The 27,818-nt window shown below is 47.5% G+C and overlaps 1 protein-coding gene across 1 annotated transcript in view; it reads right to left on the bottom strand.

The window, feature by feature from the left end:
* Positions 1 to 27,818, bottom strand: part of CD99L2 (CD99 molecule like 2) — an 81,485-nt gene that overhangs the window by 36,822 nt on the left and 16,845 nt on the right. The gene's annotated exons all lie outside the window — the stretch shown is intronic.

Here is a 27,818-nt window from a genome sequence, read left to right as displayed (position 1 = left end):
AAATTAAAATTTGCTGTTGTGTCTGCTAAACATACAACTTAACATCCAGTCTGTCCAGGTAATATACATTCTGGACAAACCCATATTAAAAGAGTATACCTGGCAAACAGAAGGTATATTTATAAAGGATGCCTCACGACCTCTTAGCTATTTCCTATAATTTAATATCCCAATGATGCCTCTAAACTATATGTTATTCTAATGTGGTAGGTCCAGTAATCCTTCCTTTCTCTGTCTTTTTGCATCACATTAATTACTGTTGACTTAGCCTAGTTCTGAATGCATTTATCTTGATAAATTCATGCTTTTACATCTCAGAGCATGCTGAGTAATTAATATCCTTTGGGTTTGCTAAGTACTGCAGCACTGCAAGAGAACATTAAAATGGCTTTCCTCTTATTCCTACTGCTAAATGGATTTAGCTGTTGCCACCTGAGCTCCAGCTTGCTTCATGAATAAATTTAAAGCTTTACTGACAAGGACAATAACAATGAAAAGGCACTAGTCCATCAGAAAGCAGGTATCAGCATTTCAGTAAAAAACTTTTACACATGGTGGTCACAAAGTATTACAGCCCATTCAGCTCTGATTTCAGTTATTCACACATCACATCTCGTTTCACTTACCATCTATTTAAATGTAAACTTGGCAAACAAGGGAACGATTTAAATGTAGGGTCTATGGTTTTTAAGTTGCTATGTATTTCTGTATCTTCCATGGAAGCACTCAAGAGCATTATGCTGCTGCTTGGGCGATTTATTTTTTCTTAGATCGGTCCATAGATGAATTTGTCATTAGAACAGTTTACATCCTCTGTTGTATGAGAATGGAGATGTTTATGGTGGAAAGCAAGCCATGTGAGACAGGCAGGGTACGACACCACAGATGAAGTGGAATCTTACCAACAAATCCTTTTGTTTAGAAAACTGATACCAGGGCCCGTTGGTCTGGGGGAATGGAATACAACCTCAAACTCCAATCCACATCCTTGCCCACCAGCCTATAGTTCTCCTGCTTGTACCACGCCTTTCACTGGATACAGCACATTTCTCCTCCCCCGCCTCCCACTCAAAACTGTGCCTCTCATGCCCTGCTACCAGTAAAGTCTCTGCAGTGTGAGATAGGAAATGCTCTCACGCTCATGGCAAAGGAAATGGTACTTCAGCAGTAGAGAACATCCACTGCTGAACACATAGGGGAACTAAGCAGGGAACTGTGCATGTCAGCCGCTGGAGACTAAGGCCCTAATTCATCAAGGTATAAAGGCAAATATGCCTAACTTCAAGCAGGTGAATAGTGCCACTGAAGTCCCAGGAGTGGTGTATAAAGATGATGCAAACTGAAGAACTTTGATCATGTGACCTTTAATTCCAGAATGTTAAGAATGAACAACTAGCCTTCGGAACTGATCTGCCATACTGGGACACAGAATGTGTTACAACTGACTATTATTACAGGTGGCAGTATTGTAACCACATTGTTCCCAGGACATTAGACAGAGAAGGTGGGCGAGGTAATATCTTTTATTGGACCAACTTCTGTTGGTGAGAGAGACATTCTTTTGAGCAACATTGAGCTCTTCCTCAGGTCTGGGAAAGGTACTCTACACTGCAATTAAAAACCCACAGCTGGCATGTGCCCACTGACTCGAGCTCAGGCTAAGGGGCTGTTTTAATTGCAGTGTAGACACTGTTTGGAGCCCAGGCTCTAGGACGCTCTGAGATGGGAAGGACCCAGAGCTTGGACTGCAGCCCGAATCCCTACTGCCTACATCTCTATTAAATGGCCCCTTAAGTCCCATGAGCCTGAGACAGCTGATGCAGGCCAGCTGTGGGTTTCTACACTCAAAAGTTAAATCAACCCAGCTACATTGCTCAGGGGTGTGAAAAATCCACACATCTGAGCAATGCAGTTAAGCCGACCTAACCCCTGGTGTAGATAGTGTTAGGTCAATGGAAGAATTCCTCTCATCAGCATAGCTAGTGTCTACGCTGAAGTGCTACAGCGACGAGCTGCAGCAGTGTTTCAAGTGTCAACAAGCACTACGACTGATTTTTAGTGTCTAGCAAAGTTATCATCCATGAGCAAACACTTTTTTCATAAAACTACCACTCCGTATCTGACCTCTCAATCCTCATCCTCAAAGGAAACCTGCACAACACCTTCAAAGGATGAGCCTGGAAGCTTCAATAAACAACTTTGCTAGACACTAAAAATCATGGTCTTAAAGATACTGGATTTATGGCATATTATAGCCATCTGTAACCCACTAACTCCCCCGTCACCCGACCCCTGGTTTTGTTCCATGACTGCAGGGGTGTTAATGGGCCACTTCACCTTGAATGGTCCTTAGAATATGTGTTAACTACTTATGCTAAACAATCTATTCTACCTTGTATTTAGCTGTGACTCTGCATACGTTTCCCAGATCTCAGTAAGAGCTCTTTATAGCTTGAAAGCTTGTCTATTTCACCAACAGAAATCGGTCCAATAAAAGATATTACCTCACCCACCTTATTTTTAGAATTAGTATAGTAGCATGTAAGGGCCCTGATCAAGGCTCCGATGTGCCAGGTGCTGTACAAACAACACTGTGCCTGCTCCAGAAAGCTTGCACTATAGCTTAATGCAGAGAACATTGCCTCTATATCTTTGAGTATTGTATGGATTTGCCTTCCCCATATTGTATCCTTTTCTCTAGCCTTCATTCTGTCTGCAGGGGTTCACTTCTTCCCAAAGTTGCTATATTATCCTTGATGTCTGTGTTTTAAATGAAACATACAACAAAGAATAAAGAAAATTCCATAAAAATCTCCAGAGTGACGAGGGACAAAAGAGAGAAATGCTACAAACCTCACCCAATGGGACTGCACCATCTTAGGGCTTGTCTACACTGGCACTTTACAGCATTGCAACTTGCTCGCTCAGGGGTGTGAACGAACACACACACACACACACACATACACACACAAGCACAGCAAGTTTCAGTGCTGTCAAGCGCCAGTGTAGACAGTGCATCAGTGCTGGGAGCTACGCCCCTTGTGGTGGTTTTTTTAGAGCGCTGAGAGAGCGGCAGCGCTTTAACGTTGCCAGTGTAGACTAGCCCTTAGACTCTATTTGAATTCCCTTTTAACACAACAGTTTGTAGTAGATGCAAAGCTAATTGAAGGCTGGAATATGGTAGCAATACTAACATTCACATTTGTATTTCAAAATCCTTTCCCTGCCCCTCCCCCCCCCCCCCGTTCTCAGTGATTAAATAAATATTAAGGGCACCGATTCGCTGTACACCAAGGCTGTGTAATTAACAGGTCCCGGCAGGATCTTTTGCTTTTTACATATGATAATGCAGTTGGTGAAATGTGCCGTCAGAGGCGGATTGCAGCTCTTCTAGCAAATGGTTGGAAACATGTGGAAACACAATGCCAGATGTGTCCAGTTACAGCTTCCTTTTCTTTTAAAGAACAAAAAGGGGCCTTACTTCCATGCAATATGCTCAGCTACCCCAGGAATGCCAAGAATAGCCAAACTCCTATTGGAAGAAAAACAGCTAAAGCTAAGGAGGCATGATTCACCCTGGGGCGCTGAAAACTTGATGAGAAATGTGCATCTCTGCTCCTGCGCACGGCAGTAAAAATGCCTCTTGTTCCATGCACCACAGCATATTTCCGCTGAGTCTATTTCAAAGCTTTCCCTTTGCAGTGTTGTCAATTCTCATGATTTTGTCATGAGTCTCATGATAATTATTGTTTTCTTTAAAGCCCCAGCTCCTGGAGTCAAGTGGATATGTGATTTCAGCCTTCATTCTTAAAGAAAAAGTAAGTGTCTAGCCCTCGTGGTTGTGAAGAAAGCTTTAAAATGTGACTTCAGTGCACCCTAAAAGCTCAAGAAGCAGAAGGCAAAAAACACCAACTCTATTATTTAATCTCGTGATTTTAAAGCCAATCTCAAGATTTTTGTTAAGCCTGACTCACGATTTTGAACATTTGGGGTTGGCAATACTGATTTTTGTCTGTGATTAGGGAAAATTCCCTAGAAGAGAAAGGTGACACGTCCCCACAAATCTTGTGGCTCTCTTATCCTTGATGCAGTTTAGCTAGCGAATCCTTGGTTAATTATTTTTGAGGGCCTTTTACAAACACAAATAGGTCGATGGCCAGGAGGGCTTACAGTCTCAGCTCAGCCAACAAATGTTGGCTTTTCAAATGTCCAAATTTTAGTCTATTCAAGGGCAGTTTAATCTCTGCCTCTTCCTTTATCACCCTTTATTTTAGCACAGTATTGTAGCAAAGTGATTGTGATAGACTGATAGACACCAAGCCACTTTCCTGGGGACAGTCTCAGGGTATGTCTACCCTGGCAGAGTTACATTGCCGGCAGTTACATCGCCACTCAGAGAGCGCTGAAGGGAAACCACTGTTGTGCATTCACACTGTCAGCTGCCTGCGCAATAGCGTGTTCACACTCGCAGCAGTATTCAGAGCGGTGCACTCTGGGCAGCTATCCCGAAGAAGTGAGCTGTAGCCCACGAAAGCTTATGCTGAAATAAATTAGTTAGTCTCTAAGGTGCCACAAGTACTCCTGTTCTTCTATCCCACAGAGTATCTCTTCCTCTTCCGTTGCTAACAGTTATGGGAAGGCGGAGGGGGTCGCGGGACATCCTGGGTCCTGACCCAATGCCCTATGATGCATTGCTTCGTATCCCAGCAATTCCTGTGCTTCCGTCTGCATTTGGCACTATCTTTCAACTATTTGTGTACTGCATGCTCTGCCTCTTCGGTCTGCAGAAATGGATCCTGCACTGTTGACCAATATGCTGCTCACTCTCACTAACACATCATGTGTGGTAGTGGAGTTACTCCTTAAACTACAAAGGCAAGAGGAGTTCGACACTGATCTCACCGCGTAGTAGCTACGACATGAGATTGCTTGTGGCGTTCACAGAGGTGCTGACCACAGTGGAATGCTGCTTTTGGGCTCGGCAACCAAGCATGGAGTGGTGGGATCACATCATCATGCACCTCTAGGATGATAAGCAGTGGCTGCAGAACTTTCAGATGAGGAAAGCCACATTCATGGGACTGTGGGATGAGCTCACCTCAGTCCTGCGGCGCAAGGACACAAGAATGAGAGCTGCTCTGTCGTTGGAGAAGTGTGTGGTGATTTCACTGTGGGAGCTGGCTACTCCAGACTGCTACCGATCAGTCGCTCACCAGTTCGGAGTGGGAATGTCTACCATTGGACTCGTGTTGACAGAAATGTACAGGGCCGTTAATCGCATCCTGCTCTGAAAGACCGTGACTCTGGGCAACGTGCATGACCTTGTGGATGGCTTTGCACAAATTGTTTCCGTAACTGTGGAGAGGCAATAGATGACATGCATATTCCAATTCTGGCACCAGACCACCTAGCCACCGAGTATATTAATTGGAAGGGATATTTCTCTATGGTTCTCCAGGTGCTTGTGGATCACCATGGGTGTTTCACGGCCATTAACACAGGCTGGTTTGGAAAGGTGCAAGACACATGCATCTTTTGGAACACTGGCCTGTTCAGGAAGCTGCAAGCAGGAACTTTCTTCCCGGACCGGAAGATCACCGTAGGGGAAGTCGAAATGCCCACTGTGATCCTGGGAGACCCTGCCTACCCCTTAATAACTTGGCTTATGAAGCCATACATGGGGAACCTTGACAGCAGCAAGGAGCGGTTCAACAACAGGCTGAGCAAGTGCAGAATGACTGTTGATGTGCTTTTGGCCATTTAAAGGCCTGCTGGTGCTGCCTATATGGGAGGCTGGACCTGGCCGATGACAATATTCCTATGCTTATAGCCATGTGCTGTAGGCTCCATGTTTGTGAAGGCAAGGGTGAAAGCTTCACCCAAGGCTGGACTGCTGAGGCTGAATTTGAACAGCCAGAAACCAGGGCTATTAGAGGGGTGCAGCGTGGGGCCATAAGGATCAGGGATGCCTTAAGGCAGCAATCTGAAGCTGAAAGCCACTAACATTTGTTGCTATGCTTGGGAGTGCAGTGCTTGTAATGCTAGGAGGTGATTGGTGCAGACGATGCACTGTGAAGGTTTAAGAAAATTGCCTGTTGCTTTGCAGTGCTCTGTTGGCTTTCAATTAATGGAATAAAGATTGCTTTCAAATCAAAACAATTATTTTATTCAAAAACAACTGGAGGAGAGAGACAAACAAAAAAACCTCATCAGAACTGTGGGCGATGGGGAAAGGGAGGGTCCTGAGATGGTTAAAGATTTCTGTATGTCCAGATATCATATACAGCCTTGTCCTTCGGAGTACAGTGCAGCGGATACTGTAATTCAGCAGGGCTAAACAGTGCAGTGGATAGTGGGAGTCTACAATGCTGAACTGTGACGGGGGAGGAGTGGAATGTAGCGGGTACAGACTGGAGCCAGGAGGTTGATAAGAGTGTGTTGGCAGTGTCTGGGGGGCGCATGGGAAAGTTTTACAACAGTGGCTGCAGGAGAGGGCGGGCGCAGAGCTACTCAGTTTGCAGTGTTAGTAGTGCCTGGAGCATGTCCGCTTGGTGCTCCATAACATTTAAGAGTCACTCTGTGGCTTCGTTCTGGCGCCCCGCATTCGGTCCCTCTTCTCGCTGTCCCGCCGTTCCTTCAATTCTTGTTTTCTGGCCATGGAGTGCATCATGACATCACGCAGAAAGTCGTCGTCCTTATTTTTTCATGGCTGCTTCCTAATTCTGCGTAGCCGTTCAGCCGGCGATAACAAAGAGGAAGGCTGGGCTCCCAAGGTCATATCTGTGAAGCCAAAATGCAACATTTTACAGAAGCAGTATTGTTTGCAACACACCGACCACTGATTCAGTGATTTAAAACACAGCCACTATTCACATACCTGTCACTAACTGGCTGCCCCCAGGCAAGCACATATGAGCCACAAGACCCCCAAAATGGTAACAGTGGCAGGGAAAATCAGTGTTCTAGGACTGTACTGTACGCTGGGCCCGTAGCTCTTGGGACGAGCCAGCACTGTAGGGGGGGCTTTATAATCATTACTGTCCCCAAATTTTCCACAGACAGTGTTAATTATGGAAGATATCTCGCCGCTGAGAGTGAGCAGGGAATCAAGGCAGAGTCTTTTCCAAGACTGTGGCTTCCGCCGGGGCCTTTATGCGGCTCACCTCTGTGCAGCAATGGGCCCCGCCCCCACCCCCAGTGACAGCAGAGTGGTGCGGGAAAGTTACCCTTAAAGACGTGAAAAACAAAGCAGCTCTGCCAAAGAACCTGCGGCAGCAGATTGCCCAGTATCTCCATGAGAGTCTCGTGGAGATCTGAGGCAGATTCCCATGAAGTGAGGGAGTTAATCAACATCCTGTTACGCTGCTTAGACTAGGCATGTGGTGATACACGCATCACACAAACACAAGTCTGCATTCTGCAACCCCAACAATTCGTTTCAGCGATTTCCCCCCCCCCCCCAATCCACTTACCAGGGGCCTCCTCTCCTGTTTGTGCTTCGCCAGGCTCCAACAGCTACAACTGGCTAGCCTCCTCCGGGATAAAGAAGAGCTCTTGGCTGCACGCATCTCTGACCTCCAAGTCATCCTCTGCCTCTGGGTCCCCCTCCCCATCCTCGTCCAAGATTTCCTCCTGGCTTGGTCCAATCTTGACTGGCACACGAGCCACTGAAGTATCCACAGTGGCCTTCACAGTGGAGGTGGGGCTGCCCCCGAGTATCACGTCCAGCTCTTTGTAGAACCGGCAGCTCATGGGCACAGCACCGGAGCAGCGGTTTGCCTCCTACGCCTTGTGGTAGGCGTTCCACAGCTCCTTCACTTTGACCCTGCACTGCAGTGTGTCCCGGTCATGACCCCTTTCTATCATGCATTGTGAAAATCTGTCCAGAGATATCATAATTCCTATGGCTGCAGTGCAGCTGGGACTGGACAGCTGCCTCTCCCCAAATGCTGATGAGGTCCAGTAGCTCAGCACTGTTCCAAGAAGGGGATCACCTGGTGCGTGGAGCAGGCATGGTCACCTGGAAAGATGCGCTGAGACCATTGCATGCATCACCAAACGAATAGGAAGGGGTCTTTCAACATTCCCAAGGAATTTAAAGGTTGGGGCTCAGGGTTGGTCACCTGAGGGCAGGGCAGTAAAGTTCAAACCGATGACCAGAGAGGTGAGAACAGACATTGTGGGACACCTCCCGGAGGTCAACTGCAGCACTGTAATTGACCAGGGTGTCTACACTGGCACCGCGGTGCTGTAGCTCCAGTGCAGAAAGCTGTACGCCTCTCATCGGGGTGGTTTATTTACAGCGCTGCAACTGTGCACTACGTGGCTTGGCAGTCTGTACACCTCGAGAGTTGCACCACAGAAAGCTGCTTTACTGTGCAGAAACTTGCCAGTGTAGATAAGGCCTCAGCATCTGGCTGTACTGAGCACTCCCCCACCCTGCCATTCACAAAGCTCAGAGCGACAGGGGCAGAGGGGAAACTGCACATAACCGGTAATAACTATGAAGAATTTCCCAGTCTCTGAAATGTTGGGGCAGGGGGAGATTTCTGTAGGAAGCTGTTCCACAGCTGAAAATGGTCAGCTGAGTTTAAATCCAAGCCATGTCTGAGTAAGAGCTCCCTGACCCTGCACAAAGCACCTGGACAATGTCTTTTTAAAAATAACACCTTTATATTTTCCTCATCGTCTTGTTCATTTCAGCTGGGACTTTCAAAGAGGCCTAAGGAAGTTAAGTGTCCGTGGCAGCCCACTTGCAGCTCCATGTGTTTTTGCCATGAGAGTTTTATTAGCATCCTCACTGCTCAAGTATCGGTTTCCAGTTAAAAGTGACCAAATGTTCTGGATATTGTGACTGTTTGGACACATGCCACACACTCCATTCCCACAGCCAGGTTATTCGTCATTGCAGACTGTGGAATGAAAGGAGCAATAGAATCAGTGAAGTCCATGGCAAGCATTTAAACTGTGAAAGTTTAACATGCTGCTTCAGGAGGGTTGGGTCAGACTCCCCACCTCCACTGATCTATCAGGAGATCAAAGAACAGAGCGCAATTGACTTGAGATGGGAATGTGGATATAAACTCTGACTGGCAAGAACCATCAGCTGAACAATGTTCATACACCTACTCAAGTTTAACTAAAGATCTGCTGCTGCATCCCTTGGCAGCTGCCCTAAAGCAGGGCCGAGGGGGGGATTGGGGCCCAGCGAGCCCTGGCCGAGAATCCCTTCCCTGGCTACTCACCCAGTGGCGATCCGGGTCTTCGGCAGCAGGCCCTTCAGTGCTGCCGAAGACGCGGAGCAAGTGAAGGACCCACCACTGCTCCCGAAGACTCGGAGCACTGCCCGATGAGTACAAGCACCGCAGCGGGTGGCCCCTTTTTTTATGTTCGCTCCCCTGCTTTGCCTCAGGCCACCTGAATCCTCTGGGTGGCCTTGCCCTAAAGCATTAATATTCTAGTAGTAACATAACCTGGTATTCTACCCACCACGGAGTCCCATGCAGTAACAGGCAATGAACAATCCCACCTTCAGAAAACACAAACACTGAACACCCAGATGCAAAAAATACAGAAAATAGAGAAGGTGATCTGGATAGGGAAGAAACATAAAAACACTACTCTCCTTATTCTGTTATTAAACAGTAATTAACTTGGCACTTCCCAGCCAGATGCTCAAAATCCAGCTAACACACACACATGCATATTTTTTATCTTTGCCTGGTATTTACAGCAGGGAATTTGTATTCACGAGAATCTGTTCTATTCCTGACTCTATCAGACTCTCTGCTGGCTGCCTCAGTTTCTCCATCCATATAATGCAACTTCCACAAGTCTGTAAAATATAAGTTCAGATGAAAGGTGCTACATAAGCACAAAGTATTATTATATTAGAGTTTGTTTCTACTCTTCAAGGAAGCTTATGGTATGTAGTTCTATTCCTAAGTCTTACAAATGCTTCTGTTGGGGCTTGTCTACACTTACCGGAGGATCGAAGCTGCAGCGATCGATGCATCGGCGGTCGATTTAGCGGGTCTAGTGAAGACCCGCTAAATTGACTGCCGGTCACTCTCCCCTTGAGTCCTGTACTCCACCTGATCAAGAAGAGTAAGGGGCATTGAGAGGGGGAGGGATAGCTCAGTGGTTTGCGCATTGGCCTACTAAACACAGAATTGTGAGTTCAATCCTTGAGGGGGCCACTTAGGGATCTGGGGCAAAATCAGTACTTGGTCCTGCTAGTGAAGGCAGGGGCCAGATTCCATGACCTTTTGGGGTCCCTTCCAGTTCTATGAGATAGGTATATCTCCATATTATTATTATTTATTATTTTGACATTGCATAGTGTGGACTCCACAGTAAGTAGATCTAAGCTACATCAATTTGTTACACTATTCACGTAACTCAAATTACATAGCTTAGATCAACTTTTCCCTTTAGTGTAGACAAGGCCTTGAGCACACACTAAATATATTTAAGCTGTTTTGCCTTTAAACATACCCACATTGTCTGAATTATGTTGGTCTAAAATCTGGTTTCTCTTCCAGCTCCCTTCCTCCTTGCCATTAATAGAGCTCTGTGCAGGATTCCTGATGCTAGTTATTTAGGCCGTCATTCTGCCACCAAATCCAGGTCTTAGAAGCTGCGCTTGAGTGATCATTGCCAATTTGTTCCTGCTCACAGCAGATTGAAGTCGTGCCCAATGCCTTTCCCCTTCAGGTGCAGTTTTATCATTTGCCGCGCACCAGTAAAATAGGTTGGCCGCTGTGCCTCATCCTGTCCCCGAGTCAATGGGAATACTCCAACTGAAGCCAAGGGAAGCAAAAGTGGGCTTGTTAGTTTTTGCAGACACTTTGTGGCCTGCAGTACTGGAATGGAACAAGACAGATAGGCACTGCTTTGCAGAGTGGCAGAGCAAGGCTTGGAGACAGCCACAGCTATATCCTCCATTGATGTTCAAGGGCTGGTAGAAAGGGGTACAATCAATTGGGATTTTGGGACAATTTTTATAAATTTTACACAACCTGGTCTCTGCTGATTTTTTGTTTGTTTTTTTGTCCTCCTTCCCTTCCCGCACCATCCCAGTTCTGGAGTGTGGCTTGGTTACTAATTAATTCCGTCAAGGAGATCCTTCAAACAGAACCCCAAAAGTGTTGGGTGTCCATTATATGGAACCGATTATTCTGCTATTTGGAAGCCATTTTTGAGCCATGCCCTTTTCATCATCATCGTCATCTCCTTTTTCCAACACCATGGTTGGGTAGGTCCAACCATGCCCTATTTCTTCTGCCATATCAAGGTTTTACCATAAACAGGCACCAGCCTTTTTAATTGCAGTTAAATTTAAAAAGCAAAGACTTCGATTGGAATCACTGTGGGGCAGGGACCATCTTTCTGTCCACTGTTTGTACAGCTCCTAGCCCAATGGACTCCTGAGCCATGATGAGGATGCTGGGGCAGTACCATAATGCACCTAATAAATGTACAGCATTTAGTACGATGAGGTCCATGACTGGGTTTCCTAGGCACTACCATAATACTACTACTACTACTACTAATAATAAACTACTTGGACAGCTGGATTTATATACCAGCAGTGGCTCAGCACCTCCTGTCTGTCTACCTTACAACCCATAACCTCAGTGCTCTCTAGGCAGGCTGACAGGACAGACTACCAGCCCATGGAGGCTATTATCTGTACTTTCACCCGCATGTATGCAGTAACACAACAGAGCAGAACAGCTGCTTTAAAGCCATTGTGGTCAGTCCTTAAATTAAAACTCTATTCTGGTGCAAAAAATTCTCCCTCCCAGGAATGAACCACTGAGCCTGCCTGGCCCAGAGAGTCTGCATTTTAGTCACTTCCTTGTTCCAGAGTGACCCGATCAGCTGAATAAAAAACATTTTAAGAAGAGCCTGAACAGGTATTTCTCCAGTAGTTTGCAATGACTTCTTCCACTCCGACAAATAGGCAAAATGAAAGACATTTTCTACACTGCTATAACAATTACTAAATCAAAGGATATTGAACTGCAACACTAACTCTAAAAATGCCAGGACATTTAGAGAAAGAAAGTGGGTGAGACAGTATCTTTTATTGGACCAACTTCTGTTGCTGAAAGGTGGAAGCATATAACACGGTCACAGCCATGGATCCCAAATTTAATTACTTTAATTGCAATTCATTTTAACATGGTCCCTGCATTAACGCGGTACCGCTCATGGATCCCAAATCCCACGTTCTAGTGAGGGTCCGGTGTACTATACACTGAAATTTAAGTACAATATTTATATTGTAATCAAATTTTTTTTAATTATATGGTAAAAATGAGAGAGTCAGCAAGTTTTCAGTACTAGTGTGCTGTGACACTGGTATTTTTATGTCTGATTTTGTAAGCAAGTATTGTTAAGTGAGGTGAAACTTGGGGTATGCAAGACAAATCAGGCTCCTGAAAGGGGTACAGAAGTCTGGAAAGGTTGAGAACCACTGCTTTTGGCTTTCAGTGTGGTCTCTGATCTCCCTTGCTTTTCCACGATATTTTTAATCAGATCTCAATGCTCTTTAAAGGTGGAAGCTATTTTGTAGCTAATGCATTCTGTTCTCATTATTTTCAGTAGCAGGAGGCCTCGAACAACCAATTGTCCTAGTCAGCTTTTTCCCTCCACAATTATATATATTCTAATTAAGCACTACTATTCGACAAGGCTTGAATTATAGCATTGTAATTCACACCAGCATAGTTATGTGATCTATGCTACTAGGCATGAACTGTATTCTGCTATAGCCCAAGCCCTCGTGTTTCTGAGTGCAATATATATATGTTCAGCTTCTTTTCAAGGAATTTAATGCTTGTGAAGGTACTAAATTGATGGACCCAGAGACTGACGTGTCTGCAGAACAGGTACAGACAATGCAACAAAAGTGCAAGTTTCCTTGCCTTACCCACATGTCAGCCCTCTAAGACTTGGGATGAAAGTAGTTCAGTGTTCTCTATATGGTGCTGCTCCTGCGAATAAATGCATCAGTGCAGACCTCTGTGCTACATGTAGGCACAGATACAGAGGTCCGGCTACCTCATCTGTTTCCAGGATGGCCTACATCTTTCTGCACTGTTAGTGTCTCTGCTGACCCTGCACACCAGGGAGCAAACTGGCAATGGGGGCTTAAACAATTTGGTCCCTTGTCCAGTAAAAACTGGACTTGGAAGACCAAGGCAAAAAGACCTGGCTATACAACAGTCATCTGAGAACGTAACAACCTCCAGACCTTGCACAGATTTGAACAGGTGATCTTAACATGAAAGACTCTGTATTGTATTACCACCCCTTTAGGAGACTTCCAAGCCACTGTTTATAGCAAAACTGTACTAAACCCCACCTGTATCTCTCTGAGACACTCTAGGTTCTCCCACTTTCTCTGCAAAGGTAAAACTGCAGCATTCTGCAAGGGCCACCCATTACCGAAACATCACTCTCTTCACAGAGTGGGGTTCAAAATATTTACTAAGATATTATTGGGACACTGGTAAAACAAGTACCACCTCTGGCTAAGGCCATAGGCATTAGCTAAGAACTGACAAACTTATAGCTGGAAACCAAACCAGCTCACCTGTATGTTGTTTTTGTTCAAAATAGGTGTTAGTGTTATAAGAATGTATTCAGTGTTTAGACAAGTGGTGGGTAAACTTTTTGGCCCAAGGGCCACATCTGGGTATGGAAATTGTAGGGCAGGCCATGAATGCTCACAAAATTGGGGTTGGGGTGCAGGAGAGGGTGAGAGCTCTGGCTGGGAGTGCAGGTTCTGGGATGGGGCCAGAAATAAGGAGTTCAGGGTGCAGGAGTGGGCTCTGGGCTGGGGTAGGGGGTTGCGTTGAGGGCTCTGACTGGAGGTGTGGGCTTTGGGATGGGGCTGGGGATGAGGGGTTTGAGGTGCAGGAGGGTGCTCCAGGCTGAGATCAAGGGGTTCAGAGGGTGGGAGCGGGATCAGGGCTGGGGCAGGGGGTTGGGGCCTGGGAGGGGCTTAGGGGTGCAAGCTCCATGCAGCGTTTACCTCAAGCAGCTCCTGGAAGCAGCAGCATGTGCCCCCTCCTGCTCCTACGCAGAGGCGTGGCTAGGCACATCTGCACACTGCCCTGTCTGCAGGTGCTGCCCCAGCGGCTCCCATTGGCCACAGTTCCCAGCCAATGGGAGCTGCGGGGGTAGTACTTGGGGTGGGGGCAGTGTGCGGAGCCCTCTGGCTGCCCCTAAACATCGGAGCCGGAGGGGAGACATGCCGCTGCTTCCAGGAGCCACGTGGTATGGCGGCACGCATGCACCGAACAGCCCCTAGCCCCGCTCCTTGGCTGGAGCGTGGGAGCAGGGAAAGCCCCAGCTCGAGGGCCAGATTAAATCGGCTGGTGGGCTGGATGTGGCCCACGGGCTGTAGTTTGCTCACCCCAGTTTAGACGCTACAGAATGCTTGTAAATTGCTGCCTGCATTAATCTCACTTGTATTCAGTGCTATAAGGAAATATGTAAGTTTTCCTTTGTAACTTTGAAAATGTTTGCTCTGAACTTGTGAACCCAGGCACAGGAATTGTGTGTCCCCCCCCCCCCATTAAGAAGGCCTATCAAGATCAAACAGGCCATTAAAGACCATCACAATACAAAGGATAGGGGCATTCACCAATTACACCTTGGAAATGTTACTGGCAAGGGAGCTCTCTCATGGACTGATAAAAGATAAAATAGGGTCACAAGAAATGTTTGTCATCGCTTTGCTGTTTGAACTCTCACAGGGCCACAGGCACTAAACTAACGCAGAAATCCACAAGGTCAAACTGGGTCCGCCCTGGAAGACATTTTGAATTGACAGATTACTCCATCTCAGTCACCTTTAGAAACCATGGATGTTAACTCGTGTGTGTATGTTTGCTCGCTTTCACCTGTAAATAACTCTTTTTTTCCCCCTAGTTAATACCCTTTAGATAGTTTATTGGAGTACTAGCTACGGACATTGTCTTTGGTATACGATCTAGGGTACCAACTGATCTGGGATAAGTGACTGATCTCTTGTTAGTGGAAGCAGCCTGAATATTTTGTGATTTTTTTTTTTGGTGTAAGTGACCATTTATCACTAAGTCACATTCATATGGATGGCATGACAGCCTGGAGAGTCCAAAGGGACTCTCTGTTACTCCATGGTAAGCCTGTGACCCAGGAGTTCACATTTTGTTACTGGGTTGGTGAAATGTAATTATAGAATAAAGAACAGGAGTACTTGTGGGCTTTTCGTGTAGCCCACAAAAGCTTATGCTCAAATAAATTTGTTAGTCGCTAAGGTGCCACAAGTACTCCTGTTCTTTTTGCGGCTGCAGACTAACACGGCTGCTACTCTGAAACCTAATTATAGAATAGTTTGGGGATGTCTGCCGTTCCAGACAGCATCACAGTTATGAAGTAGATTGTAAGCGTTTGGAGGCAGGAGACATCCTTTTGGGATAAGTGTGTACAACGCCTAGCACAATGGGGCCCTGATCCCTGGACCTCTACGTGCTGTTGCAATATGAGTTATAATTAATAAAAAAAAACTGGACTACAACTGTCAAATACATGTAATTTTGTGACATTCCCCTTCCTTTTACTGTTGTTTGGAGTTTGCTTACTTGCAAATTTTCAAAATCATGTGTTCTGTACTGCCTCTCTGACTTAGTGAGGATCTCTTTTTTTGGCCTTTAACCTGTGCGGACGTTCCTTCGACGGGATCTCCACTCTTTGTTCTACCACGTCTAAGAAATATGTTTAGCCTCAGACCATGTCTCACATTCCCTATGCCCACCTAGTTTTACAGAGTCTGTAACATGGCTGAGTTCCCACATGGGTCTCAGTCCTGCAATCTGATATGTTTAGATGAATCCCTGCACCAGCATAGAGCCCCTTTGACTTCAATGGGCCCTGCATGCGCACGCAGGACAGCCCATGCAGATCTGATTGCAGGGCTGCTGACACAGCCATGTTGCAGGTGGAATAACAACCTAACACACAGTTTCTAACTGTGTGCCTGCGCTGTGTTTGAACTCTGATCATGAGCAAGGCTGTAACATGACAGGCTATAGCTGGGTCCAACACATGGCTCTGCTGTACAGAAGGTAACGCTTACCCGACTAAGGCTACGTCTATACTACCCGCCCGGGTCGGCGGGTAGCGTTTGACTTCTCGGAGTTCGATATATCGTGTCTCATCTAGACGCGATATATCGAACTCCGAACGCGCTCCCGTCGACTCCAGAACTCCTCCACCGCGAACGGTGGTGGTGGAGTCGACAGGGGAGCCGCGGACTTCGATCCCGCGGCGTTTGGACGGGTGAGTAGTTCGAACTAAGGTAGTTCGAGTTCAGCTACGCTATTCGCTCAGGACAAACACTATTAAGACTTTGGTTTTGTCAGACCCAACCTAGAGGGGGTTTATTTGGCTGTTGGCCTCTTCCGGTGGGGACGCTCCTACCCCACAGCAGCAAGCAAGGCACTGGTAGCAAACAATTGTCTGGAGTCAGGCCTACCCTCCTTCAGGGAGGGTCTGGCAGGCAGCAGGCTCTCAAGGATGTAGACATCACTCCTGCCTCAGGGAGCTGCTAACCAGAAGCAGTCTCTCAAGCAGTTCCTGGCCTCAGCCAGACCTCTTGCAGAGAGCTAGTGGTCTGCTCTCCTTCCTGGTCAACCCCTAACCTGAGCTGCGCTCTCCCCTTTAACCTCTCCCTCCACACTTGACACCTACCACAAGGGGAGGGGGGCACTGCAGCTTGTTAACTCACTCCTGGCCCCCTCCAGGGGGGAGGTGTTTACCTCATCACGCTGCCCAAATGTTCCCAAGTGTAGGCCAGAGCAGAGCTTGCAGTGCAGAGGTATGGCAAAGCTGAGGGCTTGTCTATGCTGGGAAACTCTATTCCAGAGTAAAAATCACTTTGTTCTGCAATAAAGTGGAATAATTATTCCAGAAAACCTTATTCCAAATAGTTATCCCAGCCAGCTTCTCAATGTAGCTCAGCACTGACAAGCTGATCGTGGGATGGGACGCAGAGCATGGTAACCTTTAACAGGTTCTATCTGAGCCTTTAGCCTATGGATTCTCCTCCCATATACCAGCGCTAGAGGACAGACACATACACACAGGTGAGCTCAGTCCTATAATAATATAGCGCTGTAAATAAACCACCCCGACGAGAAGCATACAGCTTTCTGCACCGGGGCTACAGCACCATGGTGCCAGTGTAGACACCCTGGTCAATTACAACGCTGCAACTGGCCCCCAGGGAGGTGTCCCACAATGCCTGTTCTCGCCTCTCTGGTCATTGGTATTGTATATAGGGATGATCTTTCAACACAGTAACATGGAAAGTGTGCATGGGGGACACCTATATCCAGGAAAGCGTTGAAGGAATCAAACTTTTCAAAACGTTTTTATGATCTTCACTTCACTTGAAGTTTTCCACTTTAAAAGCCAGAAATAAAATTTCCTTTTGAATTCTGGTGGACAGCCTAATCTCAAAGGGCTGCCAAGGAAATGCAGCCCCTCAGATATCAACTACAAGCTCTCGTAACCTTTTCTAGCATTGCAGTCTTAGAGTCAGCAGCATTTTCCATTCAAATATAAATCAATAGCTGGCGGAGGAATTAATTTTTGCCCTTAGCCCCTTATGAATATATTGACCTGGTGGAGAGAGATGTATCCAATGAGTTATATATGGGCCTGATTCTGTTCCCAATAAAGTCGCTGAAGGTTTTAACCATTGATGTAAATAAGGAGCAGGAGGGGCCCATAGTCTATGGAATGGTACGTGCTGGGTAGAATGTCTGTGAGCTAAATCTTCTCAGATTCACATGGCAAACTGGGATGAGTAGAACTGCCACAAAATAGAGCTGAGTAGTCGCTTTAAGCCAGGTTTCACTGTATCCAGGGAACCAGAAAGAAATGGTTGTCTAGTGTGGCTGGGTCTTTAACTGGAGGAATAGCACAATTGTACTGGAAACCTAGGGGTGCTTTTGAAGTAGTCACTTAAGAGTGGGGTGGTGAGGAGGTGATGCCTGCTGGATGTGTCCTTAAAGGTGGCTTCAGTGAGAACCAACATTTTCCACCCACCCTGCAAATCATCCGCCATATTGTGAGGATACTACTATGAGAAGTTATCACCTGAAGGCCCTCAGACACACCCCTCTTTGCACCTTCCTCTTCAAACTATTTGGGGTAGAACGCTTAGGACCCTGGAGAAGACAAGGGTCAAATATGTCTCTTACCTGCACTCATGTAAATCCAGACTAATCAAGGCAGTTACTCCAGATTTACATCCACGTAAAACAAAGGAGACTCTGGCTTGAGCAGTTTCCAGAGGAATTTGCTTCTTCTCCAGAAAGAGATTCATTTTAAAGAGCCTCTGAATATTTAGGGCCAAATATTCCAATACACTAAACTTATTCTGTGCTGCTCAAGTAAAGCAAAGCAGATTCAGACTGACCAGAAAGGGACAGCAGAAAATTCCCCCTGTGCAGGGGAGATCTGCTGGTGGAAAGCTGGAGAAGGTTGCGAAGCTTCCCGCCTCCTGTAGGGGAAAGGGGCGTGCTGGAGAGAAAACACTTCTCCAATTCTCCACTGGCATAAGGTTACAGAAAGATCTGACACCAACGGTGTAATTAGTACTGCTCAGATCCAGCTCAGATCTGCAGTGAGGCTGGGAGGTGTGTGGTCAGGGCACCACTGTTGGCTCCTGGACAGCTCCCCCAACCCCATCAGGAAGGCTAATCCAACTCTTTGCCTTTTGGGGGGGCTGTACTCCTTCCCACTACCAGCGGAACATTTGACTTCAGAAGTATTAATCAAAATCACTCTTGATTATGGCAAAAACAACCTTTGCTATAATTTTTTTATGCAATTAACAAGGGTGTATGATAATTCCAAGCAATCTTGCTCTTGAGATTAACGGAAAAGCCTGCCAGGAAACACATGAATAAAGCTTTAAGATCAAAATTTGCATAATGAAGACTTTTTCTTCATGGATAGGCTAATGGTGGTTCTGTTTCAAGCCTATTAACAGCAATGCTTAAAAGCCTGTGCTAAAGTCAGCAAACTGACAACGGGAGGCTGTGACCTAGACAGTCTCCATGACCTTTGGATTCGCCTCCAATCTACCAGCTAAAGAGCACAGCCTGGGTTTGAATTGCTAAGCCATGTTTAATGAATCGTGGCTGTGAAAATACAGATGCTGTGATCATCAGCAGCGACTGAACTACAGGACTTTCAGCATAAAAAACCTCACCTACCTGAGACACCGAAAACCTCCTTCAGCTCTCTGTTACGGGCTGTTACATTCGCTGGGGCTAGCCACTAGAGGGAGACATGATTACACAGACTAACCCAAACTATTGCACACATCTACAGAAAAACTCTGGTAACAACAGTGCAAGCCAGAAAGGCCACATATGCAAGAGACCTTTTCTGTGTTATAATCATGCACACATGTCCTTTGCGTTCAATTCACAGGGCCCTTGTAGATTTTGTAAACGTGGGTAACTGGACTGAATGCAAATCTTTGCTACAATTCATTCAGTGCTTTCCAGGAGGAAATTCTTAAACAGGGCTTCGTCCCTATCCCTAATAAGCATGATGGGTCTTTGTAGTTACAACGTTTGATGTGGAGTATTTACACTAAGGGCCTTTACTTATAGACCCAACAGCCACATAATGCTTTGTGCATTGAAAGCCATAGTTAGGCTGCTGCAAAATAACTGGCTAGAACCCAGTCGGGGCAAGGGCTGGTTCTAGCCAAGCATCTGAACCCTGGCACAGGCCCATTCACTTTCCCCTGAAGGACAAGGACCACAACACAATGTTACCTTTGCTGCCTCCTGGACAAGGGCGGCTGGTGATCTGATCCTATCATGCTTATTATTGCTTGGACCCCCCGTTGGGGATTTTCTGAGGAGGTAAGTGGCTGTTCCCCATCTTCCCACCTATGGGGGTGGGGGAACTGGAGAGCCCGATTACCTCCTGCCAAACTCACCCGTTCTGTAGGCAGCCAGAGAGGGGAGACACACTGGGTCTGAGGAGGAGACTCATCCCGCTATCTCACAGTGTAGATGTCGCCCCAGTGAAGCCTCTGTGCTAGTGATATTCCTTCTTTATGGTCTCTTTATGCTACCAAAGCAGCCTAAAGGAGCCATTAGACATTAAGAATGGGGCCTTTCTTCCCTGTTGCTAGCCACAGCTAGTGCGACAGGCAGAGCCAATAGGGTGCGACACTGGGGCTCATGGGCTCTCTATCTGGCAGTGGCTGGCACTGGACTATCTCCTCCTCCCCCTGCTGCCTATCTGCAAAGGGCAACAAGCTGCTTTCTAACCCCCGTGGATCTGGGAAGGACAGGGGACACACACACACACACACACACCCGGCGGCCTGTGAAGAAGCATGATCCCCGAGACCACCTCAAGAAGAAGGTGCTGGACTCTGGCCAGGAACAGGATGGGAGGGGGGGGCAGGCCACTGTCCCCCCTCACAAGACAGCAAAGGCAACAAAGCTGTGGGCAGAGCCAGTAATGGAGTGTTTGGGTTTTATAAAGCCCAAACCTCCAATGAGCCTCAGGGGCTGGCCCTGTGACAGAACCTTGCCAGGCTGGCTCAGCCCTAGCCATGATTCAGAAATACACCCGCCATGATCATAGCTGGAGGCCATTGTGCGGGACTTTCTTTGCAACTGAGTGTCTGATCAAGTAACCCAAGTTGCCATTCACATAAGGGCTAAGGCACAGTCTGATGGACTGAACGACTGGCTGATGTATGATTTCAGAAGGTGGCTGGTGGCACACTGAAAAGGGGAAAACCAGAACGAGGCCATATGTCAACAGACAATACTACACATGAACCTGCTTGTCGGTTAATCTGAGTTCCTCTCCCAGCAGAGCCCAGGAGCATTAATGGGAAACTATCCACATAAACCATCATCCAATGAGAGAACAGATGGAGGCAAATCATCCCTAGGAATTTCCCCAGGAAGTGTTTAAATATTCCAGGTAAACTGGCAGATGAGGCCTTCCAGACACCAACCTGTACTATTATCGGCCTTAAATTTTGTGAGAAATCAGCAGATGGTCCTCTGTTTCCCAGCAAAGTCACTCCTCCACCCTTCTGAAAATATCTTCAGTTCCTTCCAGGCAATCTGGAACAGATACTGTCCCTCTCAGATTCCCTCACTACATAAACCATCCATCCGCGGAATGAGTCCACCCTCCGAAATGGGAATATTCAGATGGCTCATCGTCTGTCACCCAAGGCATTCTACAATAACGTGGTGTGATGTACCCAAACATATCATGGGTGTTGACAGCTACAAAGCCAAAATCTACGTACCTAATTTCAAAGCCCTAGTTTACATCCAGACCCAAGTGCCTCTTCCTGCTCACATACAAAAGCCACATATAGAGGATAGGTGCTGTCTGCAGGTCAATGGCTAATCAGGCTCCTCTATAAACCTGCCCAAAGTCCAGACAAAAACAGTGCAGGGAGTTTCATATACTACTCACTGTGCTGCCATCTCCTTCTCTCGCGCTGTGCCTTGTTCACAGAAGTGCTAAGCTCCTTGAGGGTAAAGGCTCACATCTCTTTTTGTTTACTACACTGAGCACAACATTTGCATCCACCAAATAGTCTGCAGTGCAGTCCACAGGTTTTTACTGGGGTTTGCACCGACTTCATATGGCAAAATGTACAGGATTCAGGTGAATGGTGGAGATGCAGCACTCCCCTCCTGAACTTTGCCTTGTAACATGGGCCCACAAAAAGATCTCTTGCTCCGAACCACGGTCTATATTAAGGTCAATTTTACCGTTCTGTCCCTCCCCTAAACTCTGCCTTGAAAGGACCAATTAAAAACTACAGTTCCCTTTCTTCCCTCACAAGAGTCAAAGGAATTCTGGCCAGACAGTGGGAAAAGGAAAACCCAGCATCTACCACCCACCAGGAAAATGAAGGAGCCAACCTATTGCTAATGAACAGCTTAAAGCTACATCTACACTGCAGACTTCCGCCAGTCAGGGGTGTGAAGAGGTATGATCCCTGACTGACACAGCTGTGCCGGCAAAAGCCTCTAGTGCACGCTCAGCCAAACCAGCAAAACTGGGTTTTTACCAGTATAGTTTGTTTCGCTCAAAAGGTGGTGGAATAAACTATACCAATACAAGCACAGCTTTGCCAATATAGCTGCATCCCTATTAGGAGCACTTTGCCAGTACAGGTTTCCAGTAAACTGGTAAAGGACTCCTAGTGTAGAGACAGTTTAAGACAGAAGCCTGCCTAGAAACCAACAGAGGCACTTTGTTCAGCATAAACACTCTTTTCTCTACCACCTCTCTCCTGTGTCTCTGTTCTATCTACTTTAAGACATGAAAAATGTGAAATATTTTCTGCTTATAAACAACAGATATTCAGTTTACTATATTTTTATGTTTAAAAACAACTAAAGCAATGAGAGAGTTAAGTGAATGGCTTGTTTGCTCCAGGGAATAACTTTAGCGATTGACTACATGCCAAATTCTTCTTTTTCTTTTAAGCTAACGTGCTTGTTTCCCACCCAAAGCTTGACTAAAACCATTTCCAATCTTAGTGAAAAAATTTTTGTAAGCTTCAGGACTTACATGCTCTGAACCAAATTTTCTGTTTCAAGGAGATGATGCATTTAGACAGAGTTTGTATCCCTCACAGTGTCAATTTCAGCACGTCAGTATATTAAACCTCAGAAATGGAGGGTTTAGAGCAGGGGTCGGCAGCCTTTCAGAAGTGGTGTGCCAAGTCTTCATTTATTCACTCTAATTTAAGGTTTCGCGTGCCAGTCATACGTTTTAACGTTTTTAGAAGGTCTCTTTCTATAAGTCTATAAACTACTGTTGTATGTAAACAAATTGTTTAAAATGTTTAAGAAGCTTCATTTCAAATTAAATTAAAATGCAGATCTTATCAGTTTAGTGCAGTGGTTCTTACCTGGGGTTCACGCACCCCCTGGGGCAGGGCCGGTGCAAGGATATTCTGTGCCCTAGGCAAAACTTCCACCTTGTGCCCCCCCTGCACATCGGTTCATTGAGGGGCAAAACCCAAACAGCCTTTATAGACCCCAGGGGCCAGCCGTGCCCAGGGGCTGCTCCCCAGACCAGGTTCCCCCCTCCCCGCCCCCTGAACTCCCCTGGAGGGTGCACGGCCCCCCTGCAAGCCCTCCCCACCCCACCCCAGTGGCCCCTACCCCGAGTCCTCTCACTGGCTTTGCCAGGCTTGGGCCGCTGCAGCAGCTCGGCAGGAAGGAGCCGCCTTCTGGAGGCACCGGAGAGACAGAGTGTTCTGCTTGTGGCAGCAGCGAGCCCCAGCCATGGAGGAGCTGGCGCGGTGCAGGGGGTCAGCAGCCTTGAAAAGGCAGCAGTGCCGCTAGCAGAGAGCAGCCGTGACCCTCCTGCCCAGGCTGTGGCCCGGCACTCCCCAGGGGGCTCCTGCAGGCTGCAGTGGATGAATGCGGGCACCAGCCCCCATGCACCCCCCGGCTCCCCCCTCGCCTAGGGTTACCATATTTCAACAATCAAAAAGAGGGGACAGCCCTGCCCTAGCCCCGCCCCCATCCACTCCCTCCCACTTCCCACCCCGACTGCCCCCATCAGAATCCTCAACCCCCCTGCTCCTTGTCCCCTGGCTGCCCCTCCTAGGACCCCTGCCCCTAACTGCCCCCCCAGAACACCATCCCCTACCTAAGCCTCCCTGCTCCTTGTTCCCTGACTGCCCCTTCCTGAGACCCCCACCACCACCCTAACTGCCCCCCTAGGACCCTATTCTCTACCTGTCCCCTGACTGCTCCAACCCTTATCCACACCCCCACCCCCAGACAGATCCCCGGGACTTCCACGCCCCATCCAACCACTCCCCGCCCCCTGACAGGACCCCCAGAACTCCCGACCCGTCCAACTCTCCCCCTGCTCCCTGACTGCGCCTCAACACTCCTCTTACCATGCCCATGCCGGTCAGACGCTGGCTCCATGTGGAGGCAAAACTCCACGTGGAGTGCTGAGGCAGCAGGAGGGGGGAGCTGCGGGAGGGGCAGCAGCGGCGCACACTTCCAGGAGCTGCAGAACCCGAGCGCAGTGAGGGGGGAGCCGGGGAGCACGCCTGCCCGGGCTGTGGCCCAGTGGCCCCCCCCGGGGGGCTCCTGCAGCGGATGCACGCGGGCGGTGGTCCCCGTGCAGCCCCCGGCTCCCCACTCGCCGCACTCAGGCTCTGCAGCTCCCAGGAGTGTGAGCCACCGCCCCTCCCACAGCAGGCTCAGGGCCCCACACCCCAGCGGCTCACGCTCCTGGGAGCCGCAGAACCCGAGCGTGGTGAGCAGGGAGCCGGGGGGCATGCCTGCTGCCGGTCTGGGGTCCTGGCCACCAGCCCCGCTCAGCCTCCTGCCAGCTGAGTGATCGGAACCCCAGGCCGGCAGTGGGCTGAGCGGGGCCGGCGGCTGGGACCCCGGATAGGAGCCGCATGCCAAGCAAAAATCGGCTCGCGTGCCAAAGGTGGTACGCATGCCATAGGTTGCCAACCCCGGTTTAGAATGAAAATGCCACATGGCCCTTAAATACAGTGATGTGCTCCTCTAATAAATATGGTCTAATGCAAGAGATGACCTCCTCAGTGCTCTTGGGCAGCCACAGAACATCTGTTTCTTGTGGGTACCCAACCCGGTGCCACTCACAAGGGAGGAGGAGGAGAGAAGCCAGCTTCATATGTCACTTCACATTGGCTTAAGTCACTTGATGTGACAGAACTCTTTGTAAACAGCAGTGATGCAATGGAAGCATCTTAATGCATCAGAGACTAAGAAGGACAGCATTCCCCCTGCAGGCAGGCGGAAAGTTGTACAGTAGCCCTGGTACTTAGGAACTTGCAAGAATTCCTGTTGACCACTACCTATGCAAATACTAGCTTGGAGTATGTGGGGGGACCAAGGAGTGAATATGGATGCCCTGACACTGAATGCTATTCACAAGGATATGATCTAGCTTAACCAGAAAGTACGATCTTGATACAGGAATTACTGGGTGAAAATCTGTGGCCTGTGTTATGCAGGAAATCAGACTGGAGGACCATATTGGTCCTGTATGGCTTTTTTTTATTATTATTACACAAAAATCTATGAATCTCTAACAATTTGCCACTGCTAGCAGAGCACCTTTCATGTGATAATCTTAAACTCTAGACAAATGTTACCAACTGGTGCGCCTGCTTTGCCCATCATTGAAAAGCAGCCATCTCTGGTGTGGAAGTTCGTAACATTGTATATGGTGCATAACAATGCTGCACAAATAGTTCAGTACAGAAAGCAAAGAATTATTATTGGGAAATGTAAGGAGGCAGAATGTATCAGTTGGAATACTAATAAACAACAGGGATATGCGAGGATTTCCCATACTATGCTCTGAAAATAAACTGCTGGGGTCTGGTTCTCCACACTCATGCTGGCATGACTCCACTACATAAAGTGGAGTGGTTCCTGATTCACACTGATCTGAGAGGAGAATCAGACCCCTTGTGTCTTTGTTTGCACTTATCCAAAATTACCCAGTGCTGTTCAAATAAAACAAAATCCCAGTCAAAATGATTTTCTTCTGTATCAACATTCAAATCTTTCAGGATTTCTCAGACTCTCTTATGTCTCCAGACTAAAAGTGGGTGACAAATTTCTAAGCAACTTAAATCTGAAAGAACCATTATCTTATTAATGTCAAAAAGACATGTCTGCCCCAGTGTTTCATCTACTCTGAAAACTGCTTCCAATTAAAGTGACTAGATCAGGCACATGAAGAGAGAAGGATCAAAGATTCTCAGCACAATTTTTAAGGTTCCTCATTTTTAGAGGGATGTGGGATTGAAGACCCACCCTGAGGGCTTGTGAGATTGACACAGGTGCCACTAATGCTAATGTGGCACAGGTGGGAAAGACAGAGTCCTCCTATTTTGGGCTCCTTGCCTTTTTTTTTTTTAAAGAGAAAACAAATAATTACAATTTGTAACAACTTAAATTACTTTTTGTCCATAGCTTTCAAACCACTTTGCAAAGGTGGGTAATTAACATCATCCCGTTTTGATAGATCAGAACAAGAGGTGTAGGGAGGGTAAGCAACTTGCTCAAATCAACTGAAAACACGTGCATATGCCCAGTCATGGCCCCTATTTGCCAGACCATGCTTTCTCTTGATCATAGAGGAATTCTGATGGTCTCATGAGGCCCTGGGTTTTTCTTTTAGGAAACAGAGTCTGTTGGCTAAAGCAGCAAACTAGGAAACTGGAGTTCTAGGTTTTATTTCTGTTGCTGCCACAAATTGGTGTGTAACCTTCAGACTGTAAACTCAGAGGCAGGGACCTTGTCCTAGTATCTGTTTGTAAAGCACTGTTGGCAACATACAAATAATAGCAGCAGTAATTTACCCATCTTTAAAATGGAGATGGCAATACTTGCGTCACAGGGAAGGCCTGGGGCTTAATTCATTAAAGAGACAGTTTGAGATCTCTGGATGGAGAGTGCTAAAAAATGGCAGAGAGATTTTTACCATGACTCCACTGGCAATACTGAAAATGTGGGCATTTAAACACATGTTGCACATACTGTCCAGGCTTATAAAATGACTTATAATCAGTACAGGGTGTGCAATAAGTAACAACTGTGAATTTCCCTTTATGATAGGGTGTACCAACCCCACACTGGGCCTGAAGGGGTCAATGAAAGCCTGTGGGTGCAATCAGCTTCGCTCCCCTTACAGCTGCAGTCGGTGTCAAGCTTGGAGGGAGGAGATAAAAGGGATGACCCTGGCTCTGGCAGGGCTGAGCAGGAAGGAGTGTGGATGGCTAGTTGTCACTCAGTGAGGGACTGGGCTGGAGCCAGGGAGCTGAGTTGCTTGATGGCAGATGCAGTGTCTCTGATGGAAGGTCCATCTACACCTGGGAGCCCAAGGAAGCTGGGAAGGAAAGCGGTGGGAAGTGAGTTCAGCTGGGGTTGTGTGAGCTGGTGGAGGGGACTGCAGGGAGCAGGAAAACTCCTGCTGAGTCAGGGACTGCCCAGCCCGGGAGTGGAGAAAACTCTCCTGCAACAGAACTAGCTGGAGAGCAGAAAGTGCTAACAAACTCTGCTGTGAGTCAATGGGAGAGGCTTATAGAGAGCAGAGCTGACAGATGGGAGGTGTGGCAAAGGCCCAAGCCAGGGAGAGGTAGGAAGTGGCCTGAGAAGACAGCCAGAGGTTTGTGTAAACTGGTCCTGATTACCTATTCAAGGGTGCCTAGACTGGAACCCAGTGGAGAGGGAAGGCCTGGGTTTCCCTGTCAGCTGACTGAGGACTGTGAGGAAATGCCCTCAGCAAGAAGTTAGGACTAATGAAACCTCCCTGATGCTATAGGTAAGGACTAGTGAGTCCAGACTCTGATTGTGAGTCCACCAGGAAGTTGATGGACTATTATTCGTTAGACTTATCCCAAAAGGGGTGGAATGATACATGACCCAGGTAGAATAGCAAAAGGCAGACCCCACAGTATGGCTGGAAGGGCTGTCAGCAGGGGGTGCTACAGGAGGCCTGTAAAGTCTCACCCCACCAGCAGAAGGTCTGGACTTTACTGGCTGGTGAGTCACACGCTTACACCCTTCAACCACGGAGGACCGTTTATAAGCCAGATGACAAGTTGTGACACAAATACACTTCTTTCAGCCAGCGCAGAACAGCCAAGGGCAGAGCCCGAGGTGTTACACAATGCAGGCGAGCCCAGGAGTGTGATGGGGCGTTTACCCCACACTTCC

Source organism: Mauremys reevesii, linkage group 9 (genome assembly GCF_016161935.1).
Source record: "Mauremys reevesii isolate NIE-2019 linkage group 9, ASM1616193v1, whole genome shotgun sequence".
Lineage (NCBI taxonomy): Eukaryota > Metazoa > Chordata > Testudines > Geoemydidae > Mauremys > Mauremys reevesii.
This window is presented reverse-complemented; position numbering and strand designations above follow the sequence as displayed.